The 21,256-nt window shown below is 46.3% G+C and overlaps 1 protein-coding gene across 4 annotated transcripts in view; it reads left to right on the forward strand.

Annotated features, from left to right (window-relative positions):
• PKNOX2 (PBX/knotted 1 homeobox 2) overlaps positions 1-21,256 on the forward strand; it is a 266,982-nt gene that overhangs the window by 51,074 nt on the left and 194,652 nt on the right. The gene's annotated exons all lie outside the window — the stretch shown is intronic.

Raw genomic sequence — 21,256 nt, forward strand, 5'->3', positions numbered from 1 at the left:
GGAAGATTGGATGGTTATTATCCTTTCTCCCCAGGCCTTTTCTGGTCACACACCAAGCCCCATTGTTTACTTTCTGCCTCTTGTTTTGCAGAGATGCTAGGGAATGGTTAAAGAAAAACCTTTCCAGTTAGCCATTGTTGCTAACTTGAATCGGTCAACTACGCTGTCCCTCTCTAGATTGGTTTGGGGACAGTGGGTTCCCTCAAGTTTTGGAGCATGCAGAGAATGAGGCCTCCCTGGCTGCTGAGATGTTTTAATGTCAAGTAAGCAGAAGGATGCTTTTTTCCCTCCCTGGAGCCCGGGGAAAGGTTAAGAATTCTTGTTGGATCCGGGTCCCATAGATTTGTTATCTTCTTTTGCTCTGCTAAGGAGGAAACCCTTCACTGTGGCTGGTGTCCGGTAGAGCTCAGAGGACTTTGGAGCTGCGGGTAGCCTGGGGACTAGGCAGACTGGGGGCTGGTCTGTGGTTTCCAATCTGGCTGCTCCTGATAGGCGGTGTGACCTTGGACTCTGTTTCTCTTACCATAGACAGCATAAGATGGGAGGGGGAGGAGAGAGAGGAGGGGCAGGGCTGAAGGGGGGCAAATCCTGGCCAGTGCTGAGGGAGCTTGCAGCGTGGACTGGGAACCAGGGCCACCCTGTCTCCTATAGTCCCCTGCCTACTTCTTTTCCAGCTGGCGGTGGGGTGCTGCTGCTGGTTGACGGTATGTGAAGGTATGCATGCCTCCCCATGCTTAGAATGCATTTGAAAACCGAGAGGCATATGGGCCAAAACATCTCCTCCAAGGTTTGATGGAGGGGCCATGGGGCATCTGGATTTGGGAAGCTGTTAAGAGAAGCCTGACTGAGTTAGAAAAGGCGCCTCCTCCCTCCCACCTTCCCTCCCCTGTCCCTTTGGCCGCTCGGGTCACGGGCTAATCACAGAGCCAGTAACGCTGATGTCACATGGCTGGTGGGAACTGCCTGCAACAGGGGAGCATTGTTAGGAGCAAGTTAATAGGTGAAGCCTCCCACTGCTGACCACATGCAGAGTTCACATGGGGCATGTTTGGGCTCGGTGTGGCCGGGTGTAAATGTGCATGGAAGTAGGCAGGAGGCCATTCTGTGCAAGCTGCCCTCCTTCCCCCCTTAACTCACATGCTGAGGAACCCAGGCACATTGATTGTGCACATGATTGTGCACATGTATGCATACATGAACATGTCATGTGCACTACCGCAGTCATGTGCTGCACGTGCACACAGGGAGTCTGACATGCATAAAAAACAGTCATAGACACATGTATATACATTCATAGTTATGTACTCATGCACACACACACAAAGAGCTGCACACATACAGTCATGCACAGTCACAAAAGGCACATGTACAGAGTCGTGCACACATAACACATGGTAATATGCACACATGCATACACGGAATCACCCACACAACACATGGTTATACAAACAGGTACACATAGTCATGCACACACAGGCATGCGGGTGATATGTAAACAATCTTTCCCAAGCTCTTCTCTCCCCAATCTCCCTTCTATCCCCCTTTCTTTCACCCCTGGATTTCCCTATTTCCTCTCCCCTCCCTGGTCATCTCCTCCAATTTATCAGCATCAACACAAGTCCTGGATTTGTCAGGCCAGCCTCATTCCATGTAGTTTGGAGCAGTGGAAACAGTGGAAAGAACTCAGGGGTGGGAGCCAGATAGAGCATGTTGAAGTCCCAGCCCCCCACTTTACTGGGCTCATGACCCAGACACTGTAGACAAACTGTTGAGTCCTTACTTTTCTCCTCCATAGAACAGACTAGAAATTCTAGCCTGCAGGTCACTGTGATGCGTGTGCATGTGTGTGGTGCAGGAACACCCAAACACAGCTGGCTCAGGAAGTGATCAGTGAATGTCAGTCTCTCCCCTCCCAGCTGCCTCCATAAACACATTTCTGCTGTATGGTCACCATGTTGGTGTTTGTGCTAGGAAAGAGGCCCATCCTAGTGAAGGGCTTGGGTTCTACTGTGCATGGACCTGGCTTCATTCATCAAGGGCGGATTTAAACTCCAAGGAGGGCAATGAATGGCTATCACTTCTCAAGGACTCTGTGAGACTCTCACTTCATTTTCAAATGGTGCACTGATTCCTTTCTCCCAAACCAGGAAGCTGAGCCACAGAAAGCCTAGAAAACTGGAGTCCACACAGCTGGTCAGTGGCTAGGACCCCATCTCTTAACCCTGGCTCTCTAGGATCAGGGGACACTGGTAGGGAACCCATGTCTCAGGCAAACACCATGATTTAATCTGATGATTTAACAGGTCATCAGCTTTCCTTGTCAGAGCAGGCTCATTGGATGGGACCTTTCTTCTAGATTCTCGATAGGGCCTCATGGACTTGTGTGAGAAGGCCTTGGTTCTGAGGCCCTGCACTGAAGGAGACATCAGTGGAAATAAATGGCATGAGGCTGGGGGAGCTCTGATCAGATTTGCAAACACTAGCTCTGTACCTACCACATGCTGGAACATGAGGCATGCCCAGGGGACGCAAAAATGAACAAAACATTGTTCTTGCCTTCAAGGGACTCATAGGGAAGTGAGCAGTGTCGGGGCACAGGCATGCTAGAAGATTTATAGACAAGGTTAATGCACCATAGAAGAAAGCCCTGAATGGCCAGGATAGAGTGGGGACAGTGGGTTGGTCTGAAATTTGCTTGGAGGACATGATGGCAGGACAGACTGGCCTGGGAAAAGAAGAAGGGGTAGAAGAAAAAAGGCCTTTCAGGGAGTGGGGAGCAGGGTGAGCAACAACATGATGGTGTGAAATAGCACCAGTAAGAAGGCAGTAATGATCAGAGACAAATTGAGTGCTAAGGCATTTAAATAATATTTTGCAGGTGATGGGGAGCTGTGGCATGTATATCAACAGAGGAGTGGCATTGTCAGATTTATAGTCTAGAACACTGGATTCAGGAGTAGGGGGCATGGACTGGAAGGGACCAGGGTTTTTCAAAAAGAATGTTCAGGATGTGTATCAGTTAGGAAGCCTTTGGCTGCCAATAACAGCAAATCCATCCCAAAGTGGTTTAAATTCCACAGAATTCATTTTTTTACATTATGACATTTAAAGTCAGGGCTGTTGAAGGGTAGGGTAAATTCAGTGGCTCAGTGACATCAACAAGCACCCAGGTTCTTTCTCTGTCATCTCCTGAGTGTCAGCTCCGTTTTTATTTATTTATTTATTTATTCATTTATTCATTTATTTATTTATTGGTAAAGATTTATTTATTTATTTATACAAGCACTGGGTACAGTCAGAAGTGCGGGAAGGTGAGAGAATTCACCAGGGCCAGAGTGGGAAACAGAACAGGCAGACCGACGAAATATACTGCTGAGGGGAGCAGCGGTTCGTGGCAGGAGAGGTCTGCTAGTCATGTGGGACCCTCGCCCAGTGGCTGGGGATCAAACCAGCGCTGCAGAGGCTGCGAGCAGCTTCGCAGCCCAGCACTCAACCATGCACCACCAGGGGAGGCCCAGCTCTGTTTTTAGACTAGCTTTCCTCTGGGCCATAAGATGATAGCAGCATTTCCAGGCATCACATCATTGTCCATGCTGGCAATTAAGAAGAGTAAAGCAAGTCAACTGTAAAACTAGAGAGTGCAGTGGAGGCTCCCAAACTATTGGTATCAAATTCATCATTTTAAAAAGCACCGGCAAAAAGTCATAAGCAAAGTCATGTGAAATACAACACATTTAGAAAAAAAATTGCAATTCACACGATAGGATTATTCTCCCTAATATACAAAGAGTTCCTAAAAATCAACAACAAAACCCAATCCAACAGAAAAAAATGGACAAAGAATGTGAATAGACCAGTTACAGAAAAGAAAATGCAAATGGCTCTTATCATTATGAAAGGATGTTCAACCTGAAACATAGAGAAACGTAAATTTAATCCATCCTGAGATACCACATTCATTTACTTTTTTAATAGGCCAAAAATCCAAAAGCATTTGCTATCATACTGTATTGGTAAGGTTCTGGGGAATCAGGCTGTTTTATAGTGTAAATCAGTATAATCCCTTTGGAGGGTGATATCTATCAAGATTATAAGCCATACGCCTTTTGACAATTTCATGCCTGGTAATTGATCCTAAAGATAAACTCACACATATGTGAAATGACATATGAATAAATTTATTTCTTGCACCATTATTTGTAAAAGCAAAAGGTTGGAAAGAACCCGAGTGACCATCAGTTAGGGACCAATTAGTTAATATCTTGACAATGGAGTACTATGCATTATGCATTTAAAAAGAGGAATAAGGAAGTTTTCTCTGTACTCTTATGGAAAGATCTGCAAAATGTATTAAGTATTAGAAGAAAAAATCCACCAAGGTGCAGAAAAGTGTACATAAAAGGGAAAAATAAGAATTTATATTTGTGTTTGCTTGGACAGGTAGGAGATAAGAATGGGAGGGAGATATTTCAGTGTATGCCTTTTTATACTTTCTGATTTTTGAACCACATTACATTACCTTTCAAAAAAACTAAACAAAATCACTGTGTAAATCCCACAAAATGTCTAGGAAGAGCTGCTGATTTTCACCCCTGGGCTCTGAATTATGCAGTAGTGGGGATAGAAAGGGATAGATTAGAAAAATGTTTTTGAGGAGTGAAATCTTCCTGGATTGCGTGGGGGAGTGAGAGAAAGGGCAGAGGCAGAATTAAAGATGGTTTCCAGATCTGGGTCACAGGTAGAAGGCAGCACCATTCTGAGATAGGAGTACTTGGGAGAAGCACATTGAGGGAGGCAAAGCGTCCCAGAGAACCATTTCACCTTTTTTTTTTTTTTTAAGATTTGTTTATTTATGCATACAAGAACTGGGGTACAGGCCAGAGGTGTGGGGGGTGAGAGGAGTCACTAGAGACATAGTGGGGAACAGAACAGGCAGATTGACTAAGATACACTGCTGAAGGGAACAGCGGGCGAGACAGGAGAGGTCTGCAGCTCCATGTGGGTTAGCTGGGGATAGAACTGGCTGGGGATAGAACTCTGCTGCAGAGGCTGCGGATAGTTTCATAGGTTGTGTCTTAACCTCTCGCGCAACCAGGGAGGTCCATCATTTCACCTTTTGAACTCAGTGTCTGCAAACCTCTAGTCACTAATTTCCTGGGAGCCAGTGTTGTCCTGGGTCTCTTTCACACACACACACCCCCACCCCCAGTTGGATATCTGGCTTACAGACTTTTAGTTGGCTGGTGATGTTTCTGCCAAACAGCCCAGGCAACCAATACAGCCCTTTGGGTATGGATTTTAAGACAGGGTGGAGTTGGCAGGCGACCATGGGGCATCCTGGAAGCAGAGGCTAATGTCTGGAGCTCTAGGGACAGGGAGAAGACACATATAGTATACACGACAGCAGAAATCCCACAATCCCCCCTAGGTCAGCGTGTCCTAGAGAGGGCAGGTTTTGTGTCCCATTTCCTGTTTTTTTTTTCTTAAGATTTATTTTAATTTATGCATACAAGAACTGGGGTGCAGGCCAGAGGTGCGGGGAAGTGTGAGAGGATTCAGCAGAGACAGAGCGGGGAGCAGAACAGGCAGATCTTCTGAAATATACTGCTCAGGGGAGTAGCAGGGGAAACAGGAGAGATTTGTATGTTAGCTTCCTGGCCAGGGATTGAACTCATGCAGCAGTGGCTGGAGATAGTGTAATAGCCCTGAGACCTTAACTCCTGTGCCACCAGGGACGCCCTCCTGTTTGTTCTAATTCTCTTTGGCTCACCATCTGCTGCTGGAGAGGACTCAGGTGCTATGAGGATGGTGCTGGGGTGTCCCAGGATACAACTGTCTGTTCTTCGGGGATTAATGTCTGCACCAAGATACTGATGGCAAATGGAGAGGTGGACAAGAAGGAACCCAGAGGAGAGACTCCGGGCCATACCTGGACACCATGCATTAGATGACATTTTTGTGACGGGATGTGTTTGAGATATCTTTACCCCCTTTGCTGAGAAAAGAAGCCCCCTCAGCTCCTGTCCTTGTTCCAGGCCCACTTGCAGGTTGCAAGCCAGATTGAAGAGCAGCAGCCTTGCTGTTTGGTGTTGGAGGTGTTGCGAGCTGTTCTGTGAAATATGGCCACACTCTAGGTCTTAGTCATAGCTGAAAAGGATTAGAAGACAATTAATAAATCATTTAGTGGCTTGAGTTTAAGTAACTTATTACTATGAGCCGCATATATTTATTATGCTTCACTGAGCAACATTGGCAAATTCCCTTCAAATGTCACACAATTTGTATGCAATTTGTTTCTGAAGGTTTTTTTTTAATGTACATATAAATTATTAACCTGAGTTATTTAGGACAGAATGCCAGAATTCCCCTCCCCCATTATCCCTTGTGAATTTCATGAAAACTTAGTGTCCCCAAAATGATAACAGTGCTATGTGCCAGCCTGCCTCCTGGGGGGCTGGTGTGAGTCTCCCTGGGTTGACTATTTGGGTTGGGCAAAGACCTAAAGGACTGTGAAAAAGACATATTTTTGGAGGATTTCTTAGAAGCTAGAGTGAAACAGTTCATAAAAATCTTTCCTTCCAAAGTTTCTGTGACAAGAAAAGAGGGGGTCTCCCTGGTTGCGCAAGGGATTAAGTCTCAGCACTATGAAGCAATCCACAGCCACTGCAACAAGAATTCAATCCCCAGCCAGGGAGATAACCACATGGCGCAGCAGACCTCTCCTGTCTCACCCGCTGCTCCCCTCAGCAGTGTATTCCAGTCAGTCTGCCTGTTCTGCTCCCCACTCTGTCTCTAGTGAATCCTCTCACCCCCGCACCTCTGGCCTGCACCCTAGTTCTTGTATCCATAAATAAATAAATCTTAAAAAATAAAAAGAAAGAAAAGAAACCGGGTAGGGTGAGTCAGCCCTTAAATAAAATAGGAGCTTGCCTTCCGGGGAACTCAGCATCTAAGGGCCTGAAGACTCCAAAGTGTTCATTTTTTTTATTGAGGAAGCCAGGCCCATGAAGGGTGGCCACTTTCTCTAGGTTGAAGTGGAGGGTCTTTCCCACACTTTTCAGGCATGACACTGTGTTGTCTTTTTGGCAGAGCAATTTAAAGTGTTGGTAAGTTGACACTTTTAGTTGACTCGTGAATTATTATAGCCCCTCGTCTTGAAAATTCTCATGCAAGTCGCGAAGGATCTGGTGAAAGGACAGTGTCACTGGCTTGCTCCTTCTCTTCCCAGATGCCTTTCTAACACCTGCATGACATGCATCCAATGCTCACCTCATATGTAATAGGTGCTCATGGTGGAGGGGTGTCTGTGTGTGTTCCTATGTGGTACATTAAAAGATAGCCCTACCTTCATCTCGCTTTATGCATTGTTGGTATGTCGCAGCATCCACGGGACTCAATGCCTATTGAGTGACTGAATGAACCAACCAGGAGTGAACACCAGCAGTTTCCGAACAAGTTCAAGACAATCCACAGGAAGAACCCAGCAGCCTGGAAGCATCATTTGGGATTTTCCAGATAGCTCTAGGTTTACATTTTAAAGTTCACCAAGGATGTTTTCTATCCATGGTCATCTGCCTTACCTGCCTAGGTATATGATGTTGAATATGATTGAAACTTAGGTGATGATTCACTAGGTTGTTCCTTGCTTCTCTCCAAGGTCAGCCCTCCCTGCCCTCAGTGTGTCTCCAGGGGAAGCCCAGGGCCCTCCTCTTTCATTGCTTCTAATCAGCTGAGGCCCAAGGTCACTGAGCTGCTAGAAACATGTTTAATACCAGAGTCAAGAAGCCTGCGAGCTTTTATGAGTGAGGTTCATAAACTTCAGTGCAAAGATTTTGGGACATGTGCCTTGACTCTCAGAAATTTTAAAAACCTCTTTTCTTTCCAGCATCTTTATACTATGTTGGATGGACAGGTGAGAAAGGCATTTGGTGGTAGAAACAGGGCATCCTGCTGGGAGGCTGCGAGTAAAGTGGGAGGGTTGGTAAAGGCATTTTATCCACCAGTTTGCTTTCAAGAGGGTCACAGAGAAAGTTCTCTGATTCAGTTATTTTAAGCCACAAGAAGGCAATTTAACTCTGAGAAGGGCCTCTTGTTAGCTGGTGACTTTTGCACATGGGTGTTGAGAAGCAGCTGCTGCTGAAGCCCTGTGCCCCAGTTCTTCCTTCCCCTTTGCCCCCGGAGGCTGCTCTTCAGTCTGCCAGAAACAGAGCTGCTATTGTGTCTTCTCCTGAGAGGCAGCCCAGGCCGACCTGACTGCATATCCACAGCGGGTCTTCTGAGCTGGTCCTGCCTCTCCTTTCAAGGGCCTGCTCCACAGCCTGCTTGCATGGGGCGAGGGTCCTGTGCCAGCCTAAGACATCCCCTGTTCTGTGACACCCACCAGCGCCTGCCTTGACAGGTGCCAGGTGGAGACAGTCAGCTGCTCAGGAGAGAGACTGTTCTGGGTAGTTATGCTAGCAAGGAATCACATTCCATCCACCTGCCATCATGGTAATCTGTCCTCTGCTGGAGGCACCTCGGAGGAGCAGTGAGCAGGTGAGGCGGGCAGATGGCAGTGCAGCCGGCTGGAGAGGGAAGGGCTAGCCCCACTCAGAAGGCTGCAGGGGGGCACGTGCTTGCGGTGAGCTCAGGGCACCTCATGCCCCTCCCCTGTTTATGGTGAAATTGGGCCTCTTTTAGGAAAGGCACAGTTTTGCTACTCCGTTTGTTCTCAGATTGGTGTTATACCCTGGAGCCAAATTAGTGGCTAAGAACAATTGGAAACAAATGCTCTTTCAGCATCCCGCTGTGATCCGGGGATCCAGGTGGGACACCAGCCGTGTGGCTGCCTTCTCTGCTGAGCCACCCCTCCGCAGAGGATCAGCATCCCAGAGCCATTCAGCACAGCCACATTCTCTCCTAATCAGCCTGTGCTGCGCACATCTGCCTAACCTCAGTTAAACAAGCTGGAGCCCTGTTAAGTTATTTATGAAACAATATTCAGGACCAGCCCCCGGAGACAAGTTAGGAAATAATGAATGGGAAGTGCTACTCAGAGAGGCCAGCTTGGAGGGCTGTGGCTGGCCTGATGGAATGGGGCTCCCCTGCACCAGTGCCAGTGCTCCCAGGCTCCAGAGACTGCCCTGGTGAGCACCCTTCTCTGACATGGGAGTGGCTGTGGGCTTTGCTTGGACTTCAGAGTAAATATTTCCACTTCCTCCAGCACTCACCTGATCCCCCTCCCCCAATCTGGATGCACCTGCCTGAAGTGGGGGCACCCTCTTCTGTTGTCCCTACATACTTGCGGGATGACATTTAACCCCTCAGGCAACTGTCTCTCTTTGTTTCTTTGAGCCTCTTACAGGCTCCCCAGGGGCTAGTTTTTAGATGTTCATCATCCATCTCCTACCTAGTAAAGGGCCTGACTCTCAAAACACACTTTGTAAATGAGTGCAGGGGCCTGGATACATCTCCACCTGTCTCTCTACTATTTCTGCGAGTGTGGAACGAGAAGGTGGAAATAGATGATCCCTAAGTTTCATCCAGGAGTTGGTTATGACATGCCAGCTCCCCACTGCCCGGGCCTGGGTGGCGCTGCCCATCCTGGTCCACATCCCTCTGCCTTTGGGACCCAGCAAGTCATTATGCAGGTCTCCAGTCTAGGTCTTGCTCTTGGGTGGCCACCTACTGTCATCGGCCTGTGCTATTTTCTCTCAACACAGCCTCAGTCTGCCACTCTCTCAGTCACACGGTTGAAAATTTCCTCCTAAGTAAAGCCAGATGCAAAATGAGGTCTCATTGGCACAAGGAGATGCATTTGTGCTGCCCCAGGTAGGCTAAGGCTGCATCTACCTTCTGCCTAGACCAATTCCATGAGAGGAATTAAGTGGGTCTTCATTTTTAACCAAAGGAGCCTGGACCTCATCCCCTTAATCATGCTGCCTTTGTTCAGGAAAAAGAGGGGCTGGCCTCTCCCTCCCCTATGCCTGGTGCAGAGCTCCCCTGGCCCTCTGTGGCACAGCTATGACAGCAGCGATAACAGTGGTCCTGTTCACTCGCATCTGAGAAATAACTCCAATTTTCCAATGTATAAAATTATTTCATTTCATGGTCTCTACTCCAAGATTTCTTGGAATTTTAGAACTTTGTAATTGAATGTGAGCCTGCTGACTATCACTTCCACTGATTCCTTACCTCTCCAGGAACACAGACAGCCTTAAAATCCTGGCAATATTTGTAAGTATCCCCACAGAAAAATGTACACAAATACTGTTCTGGATGAAATTTCAAGGGGTTTGTGGACCCCTAAAGCCGTGAGATTCTGCTCGTTCAGTTGAAGAAGCTGAGGCCCAGAGAGATAGGGCCATGGGGACCAGGCCCAGCTGCCAGGGGCAGTCCGTGCCTTCTGTAACACTCCAGGCCACTCCCTCAGATTTGGAGGCACACCCTCCTGCAGTCCTCAGACTCTCTCTCCTTTTCGGTTTCCTCCCTTGGCCACATTCCTTGAGGGTCTTTCATTGCCGACTAGAGAGTTGGTTCCCCTCCCCCTACCCTGTTTCCCCTGCTTTTCCTTTTCACTCTTTTGTCAGCACCAGCCCTCTGGAGTCACCTGTTCAGGTGCTGTCAGTGTTGCCTCCCCTGCAGGCAGCAGGCTGGGAGTTTTCAGCTCCTTGCTTCCTTCAGCCCTTCCTTCTGGGAGCTCCCGGTGGGGAATTCAGAGATTCAAACATCCTCCTCTCTTTGTCCCGCAGGCTCCCTTATCTTCCCTTCAGCTGCTCCTTTCCTGCTCTTTAAGATCCCAGCCTGGGCCTCCCCAGTGGCGCAGTGGTTGAGCACTGGGTTGCGAAGCTGCCCGCGGCCTCTGCAGCGATCCCCGGCTGCAACCCGGCCACTGGAGGAGGGCCCCACATGGCGCACAGACCTCTCCTGCTGTCCCCTGCTCCCCCCAGCAGTGTACTTCGGTCCTTCTGCCTGCTCTGCTCCCTGCTCTGGCTCTGGTGAATTCTCTCACCCTCCCGCGCTTCTGACTGTACCCAGTGCATGTGTAAACAAACAAACAAACAAATAAATAAATAAAACATGCCTCTATTAAAAAAAAAAAAATCCCAGCCTTTTTTTTTTTCCCCTGAAAGAAGTTGGGAGAACTTTGCAGTAGTAGATATATTTTCAACATAAAATGTACCATCTGAATGGTTTTTCAGTGAACGGCTCAGTTGTCCATTCACAGGGTCGTCTTGCCCTCACCAGCATCCACTCCCACCTGTTTACATCTTGCAAGACAAAACTGGACCCTTTAGACCATACCTGTCATTTCTAGTCCCTCTGACCTCTGGCAACCAGCATTCCGCCTCTAGAGGTCTGACTACTCTAGGTACCTCATGTAAGTGTTTGTCCTTTTGTGACTAGGTGTTTCACTGAGCATAATGTCCTCCAGGTTTATCCATGCTGTGACAGGTGTCAGCATTCCTTTCCTGTATAAGACTGAGGGATAATCCCTTCTATATGTGTATCACATGTCTGCTTGTCCACCCGTCCATCCACTGGAGCTTGAGTTTGCCTCCACCTTTTGGCTGTTGGGAATAAGGATGCTACAGACATGGATGTACAAATTATCTCTGCAAAGCCTGGTTTTCAATTCTTTGAAAGGCATGTTTTTAAGGTTTTTAAAATTATTCTCTGTTCTCTCTCTCATACCTATTTTTATTTTATTCATAAACTAATATCTTTGGACTAACTACTGACTTGGCTGGGGCTGAGTCACATGCCGCCAAGGGCACTTTCTCAGGGAACTCTGGGACCTTTCCTGAGCCCTCTCTCTAAAACGCCCACCCCTCCCTTCCTGGTCACTTTGGTCCCCTTATCCAGTGCATTTTTCTCCTTCGTGCTTATCACCACCTGACATACTATATATTGCTTTTTTAAAATAATGGTTTATTTCCGCCATTAGAATGTGGGTGCCAAGAAAGCAGTGACTTCCCAGCTTTGCTCATTTGCCCTCTCCTTGATTTTAGGCACAGTGCTTGATGCATGTATCTGCGACATCATTATTAAGTGGATAAATAGTGGAATGAATGAATGAGTGAATGAATGAAGCAGCGTCCTATTGTTCCTACAGGATTTTAGTCTGGAGAGAGATTCATACACTAAAACTGTAATATAGGGTCAAATAAAGGGCCCTGAAAGGTGTACACACAAGTGCCCAGGAAGGTCAATCCAGGAGGTACCTCCAGGTATGGGTAGGTGGTCCCCACAACATTGATAAAAAAGGCCCTTCTTGTTGAATAGCTTTAAATTTGTCTTCTCAGCAGTCTCCCCACAATCTCATGATACCAATATTATTATCATCAGTTGCCATGGGAGGAAACTCAGATGGAGAAGGGGTAGGAGTCTTGGCCCAGGCTGAGCAGCTAATCAGCAAGGCCTGTTTGAAGTCAGGTCTAGCTGCTGCTCAAGTCCAGCCTCTTTTTTTTTTCTTTTAACAATTATCTTACTTTTCTAAAATTCCCAAAGTGGCAGAGCTCACCACAACCAGAGCAAAGCTAAAAAGGCAAGCCTTCCTATTCCTGATTTCTCCTCTGGTCAGCACCAGTGTGAAGGCTCCGGGCTGTCTCCTTCCCTCCATCATGCTCACACAAACACAGGCAAATGAAAAAACCCATTCTAGAGCTTTCTCTGTTTTTACCAAAATGGAATCACACTGCATCCATCTCTGTTACTTGCTTTGCTTAATTTGAACATGACGGCTAGCTCCATGACAAAAGATAGAGCTGTAACTTATTCTTTTTATTTTTTAAATGTTTTATTTTATATAATTCTTACATCATTTTTCATCTTTGCACAATGTATGCATTTTCATTTTGGTTATATTCCCCTTACAATTGCTCCCCCTTCCCTTGTTTTGACTCTTCCTCTCCCTGCCTCTCTCTCCTCCCCGCCCCCCGCCTCACCCGTAGTGTGTCTCTGGTTTATAGTTGCTTGTTGATTTTGATTATTACTTTGTATTGATTAATCTTTTTCCTGGTCTCTTATTTAGATTTTCTAAATTCCTGCTATGAGTGAAACCATCCGGTATTTTTCTTTTTCTTTTTGACTTATTTCGCTGAGCATGATCCCTTCTAGCTCCATCCATGCTGCTGCAAACTGCATTTGTTTATCTTTTTTGATTGCTGAATAATATTCCATTGTGTATATGTACCACATCTTCTTGATCCAGTCATCTATTTTTGGGCATTTGGGTTGTTTCCATAGCTTAGCTATTGTAAATAGTGCTGCTTTAACTTATTCTTTTTAATATCTATGTTTATTTAAAGTATACAGTTGACTCTTGCACACAGGAATTTGAACTGTGCAGGTCCACTTACATATGGATTTTTTTCTATCAGAGTTGCATTGACTGAACCAACTGCAAATATTTGTTGGTTGCATCCGGGGATGCAGAACCCTTGCAGAATCGGAGGGCCTATTCTAAATTGGATTTGGTTTTTCGACTGGGTGGGGACCTGAGCCTCCTGTCTTGCTCAAGTGTCAACTGTCATGTCCCAATGTTATCCAACCCTTCCCCCATTGTGAAACCCTGGGTTGCTCCCCATTTTTCCTACCACGGGGCTGTCACATGATTTTTATACCCTGGTATTTTCTATCTTTTGGATATGTTCTCAAGTTGGGGTTACTCAAAGTATATGTGTGTTTTTAATCATAGTAGACACTGCTATAATATTTTCCCACTTTTCCTCAAGGCCCACTGTCCTCAGGTTCTTTCCAGAATCTTCAAACCAATCCAGTACTCTGCAGGGACACTCAAGGACCATCTCTTGGTTTTCTTGGCCTGTAGTTACATTGCTCTTGTTTTCTTTGTTGGCCAGTAAGGACTGGCTGCCAGAAAACTTGGACTGTCATCTTTCACTGGCCAGCTGTTTGATCGTGGGCAAGCTGCTTAACTTTTCTGTGCATTGATTTCTTCATTCATAAATCAAGGGGCGTTGGGCTGGTAATCAGTAAAATCCTCCCTCTCTGGCTGACTTTCCCACTTTATTTATTTATTTTGAGATTTTGTATTTTAGAAACTTGCTTTTATTTTTAAATTGAGGTCTGATTGACACATAACATTATATCAGTTCAAGGCACCACAGAATGGTTTGATATTTGTGTGCACTGACATGAAACCCACAAGTCCAGTTACTATTCTTTTTTCCCATGATGACAACTTTTAGGATTTACTCTCTTGGCCGCTTTCAACTATACACTCCAATAGCATCTCCCCAGGTTTGAGACATACTCCTAGCATTGGCTCCCAAATGGAGCACTGGGGTCTGTCTGCTCCCTCGGGGCTATAGAGGAGAGAAGGGCTTTTGTTCAACCGCCTGTCCTCTGGAGGGCTTCCTGCTGCCTCCACTGCTGCTTCTATGGGGAAGCAGTGTGTAGGTTGGGGATTTTGGAGCCCGTCTGAGTTAGACCTGGTTAGACCCCAGCTCAGTCACGCAGCAGCTGCATGACCTTGGGCAGCTGACCTCACCTCTCTGCACCTTGGTTTCTGAGTCTGTTAAATGGCCTCAGTTCTCTGGAGCAGTCCTGTTCAGCACACCCTCTTGTGATGACAGAAATGCACTGCATCTGCCAGCACATGTGGCTGTAGATCCCCTGACATGAGGCTGGTCAGGCCCAAAACCAAATTTTACATTTCATTTCATTTTAATTAATTAGAATTAGAATTTTAAAAGCCACATGTAGCTAGTGGCTATCTTCTTGGACTGTGTAGTTATAGAAGATGGAAACAAGATACAGAAATACAGTATATGGAAAGAACTTAGCTAACCCAGTATCTGGCACATAGTAAGCACTCAATAAACACTGCCATTATTAGGCATTGTATGTCTTGCTTTCTGGCCCACCACACCTGATGGCTTTCAATGACACCCCACGCTGGCTGTCCCAGAGTCACCTGGGGGAGTGAGGGAGGAGGGCAGGTGTTGCTGCGGTGGTGCATGTCAGTAATGAGCCTTGCACTAAATGTTTCTGGTCTGCTACTTTCCCTGGAGGGTCATGTGAGCCAGAGTGGTATGTGGCCTGCTTTGCAAGTGATTAACATGGTGTAAGCAATCTGCATAGAGAGAAAAAACCCTCCGTTGGTATTCCATTATTCTATTAGAGTTTCAGAGCCGGGATTAAGTGGACATGATTTCTTCCTATGGGCCATTAATTTTGTTTTATTGCTGGTCTGATGGCCATTACCCTTTTTTGCCAATGCATTCCCCCATTAGGTTTGTACAATTAACAAAATATGTGCTGTTAGGGCTTTGATAGGAACAGTGGGATGGAAATAAAGGGAGGGGGTGCAGCAGCTGCCCCTGAGTTGGGGTGGGGAGAGGCCAGACCCAGGGGTGGGGCCTCAGGAATAAAGGGGGGTGGGGCCTCTTCAGCACCTGCCTTGTAGCCTCTGAAGTTCTGGAAAAGCATCCTAGGTAAGACTTTTCCGGGCTCTCTCCTGACTGGCAGAGAGCAGTTGCCCAGGTGAGTGGGAAGGACACTTGGTGGACCTGTTTGGTGGAAGGCCTGCCTCTCCTTGGGCCTCCAGTGGCTGACAACCAAGTGAGACACCCTGCCCCCATCCACCAGCCCTGTCACCTTGAAACTCCTCAGCAGGCAGCATGAACCAGCTTCTAGGTGTCTGGCCCGGTGAGGGGAGAGATTCCCGAGGACTCCTGCCTTCCTGCCTTTTCTCTAAGGGGGAAAAAAGAGGACCTGTGCCCAATTCAAAGGTGACAGCTGACACCCAGCCACCTCCAATGCTTGCCTCGTGGAAATGCAAGACTGGCAGTGTTAGGTCATCGGAGTTTTTGAGACAAGTCAGAAATTAGGATTTTAAACATGAAATTTCTCACTTTCTAGGTGTTGGCAGAATTTGTGAAAACAGTAGGCAGGTAAGAGTCAATCCAGCAGCTGCCAGTTGGCAATCTCTGCTGGGCAGTGAGGAGTCGCTGCAGGTTTGAAGGAGGGGAATTTGTGTTTCAGAAGGATCAAGGATTAGAGGGTAGTTGGTGAATGGGCAAAAAATGGGAGAAGGCTGGAGACCAGGAGGCCATTTAAGGGCTTTGGTGATTGTCCTAGGACAGAGAAAGCCTGAGGCAGGGTCAATGAAATGGGTAGAAGAGCAGGGATGCCGCCTCAGTAAGTCTTGAGTCTCGATGTATTGACACCTGAGGTTGTCCACAGTGTCAGGGGGGTCACCCTATGAACAGGTCCTCTGGCCCCTGAGTGTGCCTCAACAGAATGTCCCCTCCCCCACCCCCGCCCCGTTCCAAGATATCCCCACCCTTACTGCCTGTGCCTCCCCCTTCTCATTCCTATCTGGTGCAGACAGGTCATAAGTGTCTCTGATTCCTTCTCCATGGAGGAACATCATTAGGATGTTAGCGCACCAGTGTCAACATTCCTTGCACAGTTTGGTGCATCCCATACCGCGACTGGCCCAAGATTAGAGGCGTGGGTCTGGATAGGACTGGGGAGCATGGCTGAGGGGGACCTTTTCTAGGCCATTTGCATGGGTGCCCAGCTCTGCCTGCGGCCCAAGGGAATTAGCATCTGTTCCAGGAAAGCTGTGCAGGATCCTCAGTGCTGGGTGGGTAAGTGTCTCAGAGTCAAGTATTTAGTGCCAGGTAATTATATCGTTCTGCAATTACCCAGTTATTGTGTAATTTACAGCCTGATGGTTAGGGTCTATGGTGCTGTAATTGATAATCTCACTCAAAGAATGCAAGCAACTGCAAGCTGTCAGGTGTCAGGGACCACAGCTGGAACAGAGAGGGGACCAGATACATGGTTTACCTGCTCCATTCAAGTTTTGTTTCTCCTTTGGAAATTTCACTCCTGAGCCTATGCTTTACAGGAAAAAAAGGAGTATCCACAGAGACGCTTGGTGCCCAGAAAATGGCTGGCGTAATCTGTGTCATCTCGAAGGTGTGGCTGGGGCAAGAGCAGAAAAGGTTGTCCTAGGCAGTGGGATGAAGCATAAGGTCCTCCATTTCCTTGATTTATTTCTTTTTCTGTTCAGTGGCTGCTAGACCTTACCTCATCACACTGAATAACGACAGCCCCCATTTGTTAAGTCATTAATATGTTCCAGGCATTTTGCAAAATGCTGCTGGGGCATCATCTCATTTAAAGGTGCTATTGTTATCTCCCTTTGGAAGATGAGAAAACAGGTTGGAGGGGTTAAGCTTAGGTAAGTTATGGACCCAGGCTTCTGTGCCTGCATGACTTTTTTTTACTCTTAGCCACAATGATGAACTTAGCAACCTTAACTGAGACTTAGAGCTCTTCCCAGGAGGGTTGGCCTGGACAATCTTAGAGCTGTATAAAGATAGAATTTTGTTTAAAGGGTCATCAAGAGGGGCCTCCCCTGGTGGCGCAGTGGTTGAACAATGGGCTGCGAGGCTGCCCACAGCCTCTGCAGCGCCGTTTCATCCCCCGGCTGCCAGCGAGAGTCCCACACACAAAAAATTAAATAAATAAATAAAGGGTCGTTAAGAAGTCGAATCCTATTATTTCGCAGATGGGGAAACTGAGTCATAAAGTGTGAAAATTCCATGTCAAGATCACATAGAAACTTAATGAAAGAGTCAGGGCATAAACCTCCTGGTCTAGTGCTCGCTGTGTTACTCTCTGTGACCTTGATAAGCCCCAAGCTTATCTCCCTATATGCTTCCAAGTTACCTGGGTATTTCATGGGTGCTCACTCAACTCTCCTTAAGTTTTCAGAGTCAAGTTCCAGTGTGCTGTCTGCTAGGAGAAACTTTCTTCTTTTCCTCTCACCACCTCATTTCCGAACAAACATGACCATTCAGCGAGTCTTTCATTTACCATTCCAAAAGTTTCCTCATATTTATAAGTATGGAATGATCAGTCTTATCTATGATTTCACTTTACTTTCATGGTGAATAATATTGGCCTGATTTTAAATGTTGTTGCATTATTGCCTGGCTGCCTGGCTGAAGGACTTTGACATGACCACTTGCCTTTCTAGGACCACATATTGCTGACTTTGGAAGGTCAAAAAGTACCATAGTGGATGGTGCCTAAGCTTGTGTCCATGGACCAGGGCCGGTTCAGGAAGAAAACACTTTTCCACTGCTGCATGGTGATGAGGGAAAATAAGGACAATGTGCAGAGGTTGTGTGTGTGTGTGTGTGTGAGATGAGAGAGAAAAATCTTTTGATGATGCTTTATTTATTTATTTTAAATAAATAAATTTATTTATTTATTTATTTATTTATTATTTATTTATTTATTATTTATTTAAAATAAATAAATAAAGCATCCTCCCCTCCACCAGGGGAGGCCCCTCTTGATGACCCTTTAAACAAAATTCTATCTTTATACAGCTCTAAGATTGTCCAGGCCAACCCTCCTGGGAAGAGCTCTAAGTCTCAGTTAAGGTTGCTAAGTTCATCATTGTGGCTAAGAGTAAAAAAAAGTCATGCAGGCACAGAAGCCTGGGTCCATAACTTACCTAAGCTTAACCCCTCCAACCTGTTTTCTCATCTTCCAAAGGGAGATAACAATAGCACCTTTAAATGAGATGATGCCCCTCTCCTTATTTTTGGGAGTGGAATTACTTTATGAAATGATGGTGAAACTATTAATGCTTTAGCAATCTAGGTGTTTGTCAATCCTATCAAGTCTCCTCATTTGTTTTTAAAATTTGGCAATGGGTAAAACCAAGCCTGGGCGCTCATGTTCTGGAGCAGCTTATCCAGTGTAGGGTTCACCTTCCAGAGCTGGGAGCTCTCTCCCTTCAGAGGAAACTGACCTCATCTGGGAATGGTTCTCATTGCTAAAGAACAATTGGCTTCTACCCTTAGTCTAGTCCTCTAGGGCAACCCAGTCCCATTGTTACCCAGTCCTGTTTTCTTTAAAGGACCACCCCATGCTTTAGTCAACAGAACTAGGACAAAGGGGTAATATTACAGATAGACAAACTTCTCCCATATCTCCCACCTCCTAATAATGAAAATAACAGTGTTTATTTTGTTCGAGACACTTCTAAGCACCTTACAGTATATGAAATCATTCAATCTTCATACATCATATGCAGTACCTCTGCCCTCAGAAATAGAACTCTCATTTGTTCTATTTTGCCAAAAAAAAAACAAAAACAAAAACAAAAAACTGAGGCATGGAGAAGTTATTCTGCTAATAAGTAGTGGAATTGACATTGAAACCTGTAGCCTTACCCCAGAGCCTGTATTTTCAGCCCTCTGGCCACCAAATGCCTTTATTCATTTCTCCTTTACTTGTCACTTTCAACAATACTAAAATGTGCCACCAGAACTGCATGTGAAATTAACATGGACTGATCAAACCCAAGGGAGGGACCTTTCTTTGATTGGCCACCCTATGGCTGTTAATGCAAGCTAAGGTCACATTGAATGGACTTGGAGTAACACTGTATCAGGCCCATCCTGAGCTTGCATTCACCTCAAATAACCCCATTCTGTGTTTCTGAGATTGATTTTTGAATATAAGAGGAGGATTTGGTGTATATATTCTTGTCAAATCTTTTTCTACAATTCTTTAAAAAAAATGGATTCTCATAGACATAGGATAGAATAATTTGATGGCTTAGAGTGATGGGACTGTGGGCAATTTTTCTTTCTTTGTTTTCAAAATTATTTTATTTGTAGTTGTCATGATGTTATTGTGTAAGAAATAAAGACTGGTAGAGGGAAAAAGGGACTTTTTAGCTTTGGCCTATCCTTTTAGCTTGTTAAAAGCTTTATGCCATCCTTGAATCCATCTCTTTGGCACAAGAAGTTCTCCTTCCCAGCTTTGTATTGTGCATAAATGGCAAGTCTGCCATATCTCCTTCCAGGTCGCTGGTGTCTCAAGAGACAGTCCCAGAGGGCAGGAATAAAGCAATTCAACCTGGAGACTTCTTGCTTTCCATGAAATTCAACCTACCAACTTTTTTTAAAAAAGATTTATTTATGCATACAAGAGCTCGGGTGCAGGCTAGAGATGCAAGGGGTGAGAGGATTCACCAGAGACAGGGTGGGGTGAGAACAGGCAGACTGACTGAAACAAACTGCTGAGGGGAGCAGTGGACGAGACAGGAGAAGTCTGCCTCACCATGCAGGTTTCTCCCTGGCCACCAGGGATCGAACTCATGCTGCTGAGGCTGCGGATTGCTTCATAGTGCAGTGCTTTAACCCCTTGCGCCACCAGGGAGGCCCAACCTACCAACTTTCTGTACTGAGTTTACAGAAAGTCAGTAGCAATGTGTCAGTGGTTTAGAAGAATATGCTGGAGCCCACTGTCAGCCACGGGGAGGTGCAAAGGTGCTGGTTGTAGACTGGTTGAAATCAACAAGGTCCACCATTAAACATTTCAACAGACATTTGCGGGGAAACTGACACATGTTGGGCATGCTGCTGGAGTTGGGGCTAAGTCTCGGTCTCTGTCTCAACGATCTGCAGTCCAGGGGTCTGATCTTGTCTCTGAGATACCTCCACAAGCTATTAACATTGGTCATGCCAATGTCAGTAGCTAGCTTCAGAGGCTACGCTGCGAATGTGGGTTTGATAGTACTTTGCATTCCCACCATTCCATGGGGAGATAATGGAGGACCTCAGCATGAACAAGAGGGACATCTTCTCATGAAGATGAGGTACTTCTACTGTACCTCATGCCTGAAATTTCTATCTCATACTCTATCTTTTCCAAGAAGCCTCTCTGTTGAAATTTGAAGGAAAATAGTAAAGGGGAAGGGCCTCCTCTTCTAGTCATTTCCTTGTTGAAAACCTTCAATGGCTCCATGAGTTCACAGCCCAAACCTGGCCTCTCTGCCTGACTCTCAAGCCCCAGATGCTATGGTCTGTCCTCCTTCTCAGAAAGGGTCCCTCCTCCCCACTCCATCTGGGTCCCTCCTCCCATCTCTAGGGCAGACCAGCTGCTGCATCATCCCAGGGTGCTCCCTGCTTCCCCCCCTCTTCCTTCCACTGGCCAAATTGGGCTCAAGTGCTCCCCTTTCTTGGAATGCCCCCTCTCTCCCTTCCACTGGCCAAATTGGGCCTGACCAGTCTTCTAGGACCTCATTTAAGTTCTATCTCTCCTTAAAACTTCCTCAAGTGTCTTAGTTCTCACTGACTTCACTTCTCTAGGAAGAGAGAATTACAGCCTATACTGCACAATTCCCCACTACTTTATATTAAGTCTTGTCTTATCTACTGATACTTCACGTGGGTCATCTTATTTCCCCAGTGATGTGGCCATGCTTTTATAA

Source organism: Talpa occidentalis, unplaced genomic scaffold, assembly GCF_014898055.3.
Source record: "Talpa occidentalis isolate TD23 unplaced genomic scaffold, MPIMG_talOcc4v2.1 talOcc4.12, whole genome shotgun sequence".
Taxonomy (NCBI): Eukaryota; Metazoa; Chordata; class Mammalia; order Eulipotyphla; family Talpidae; genus Talpa; species Talpa occidentalis.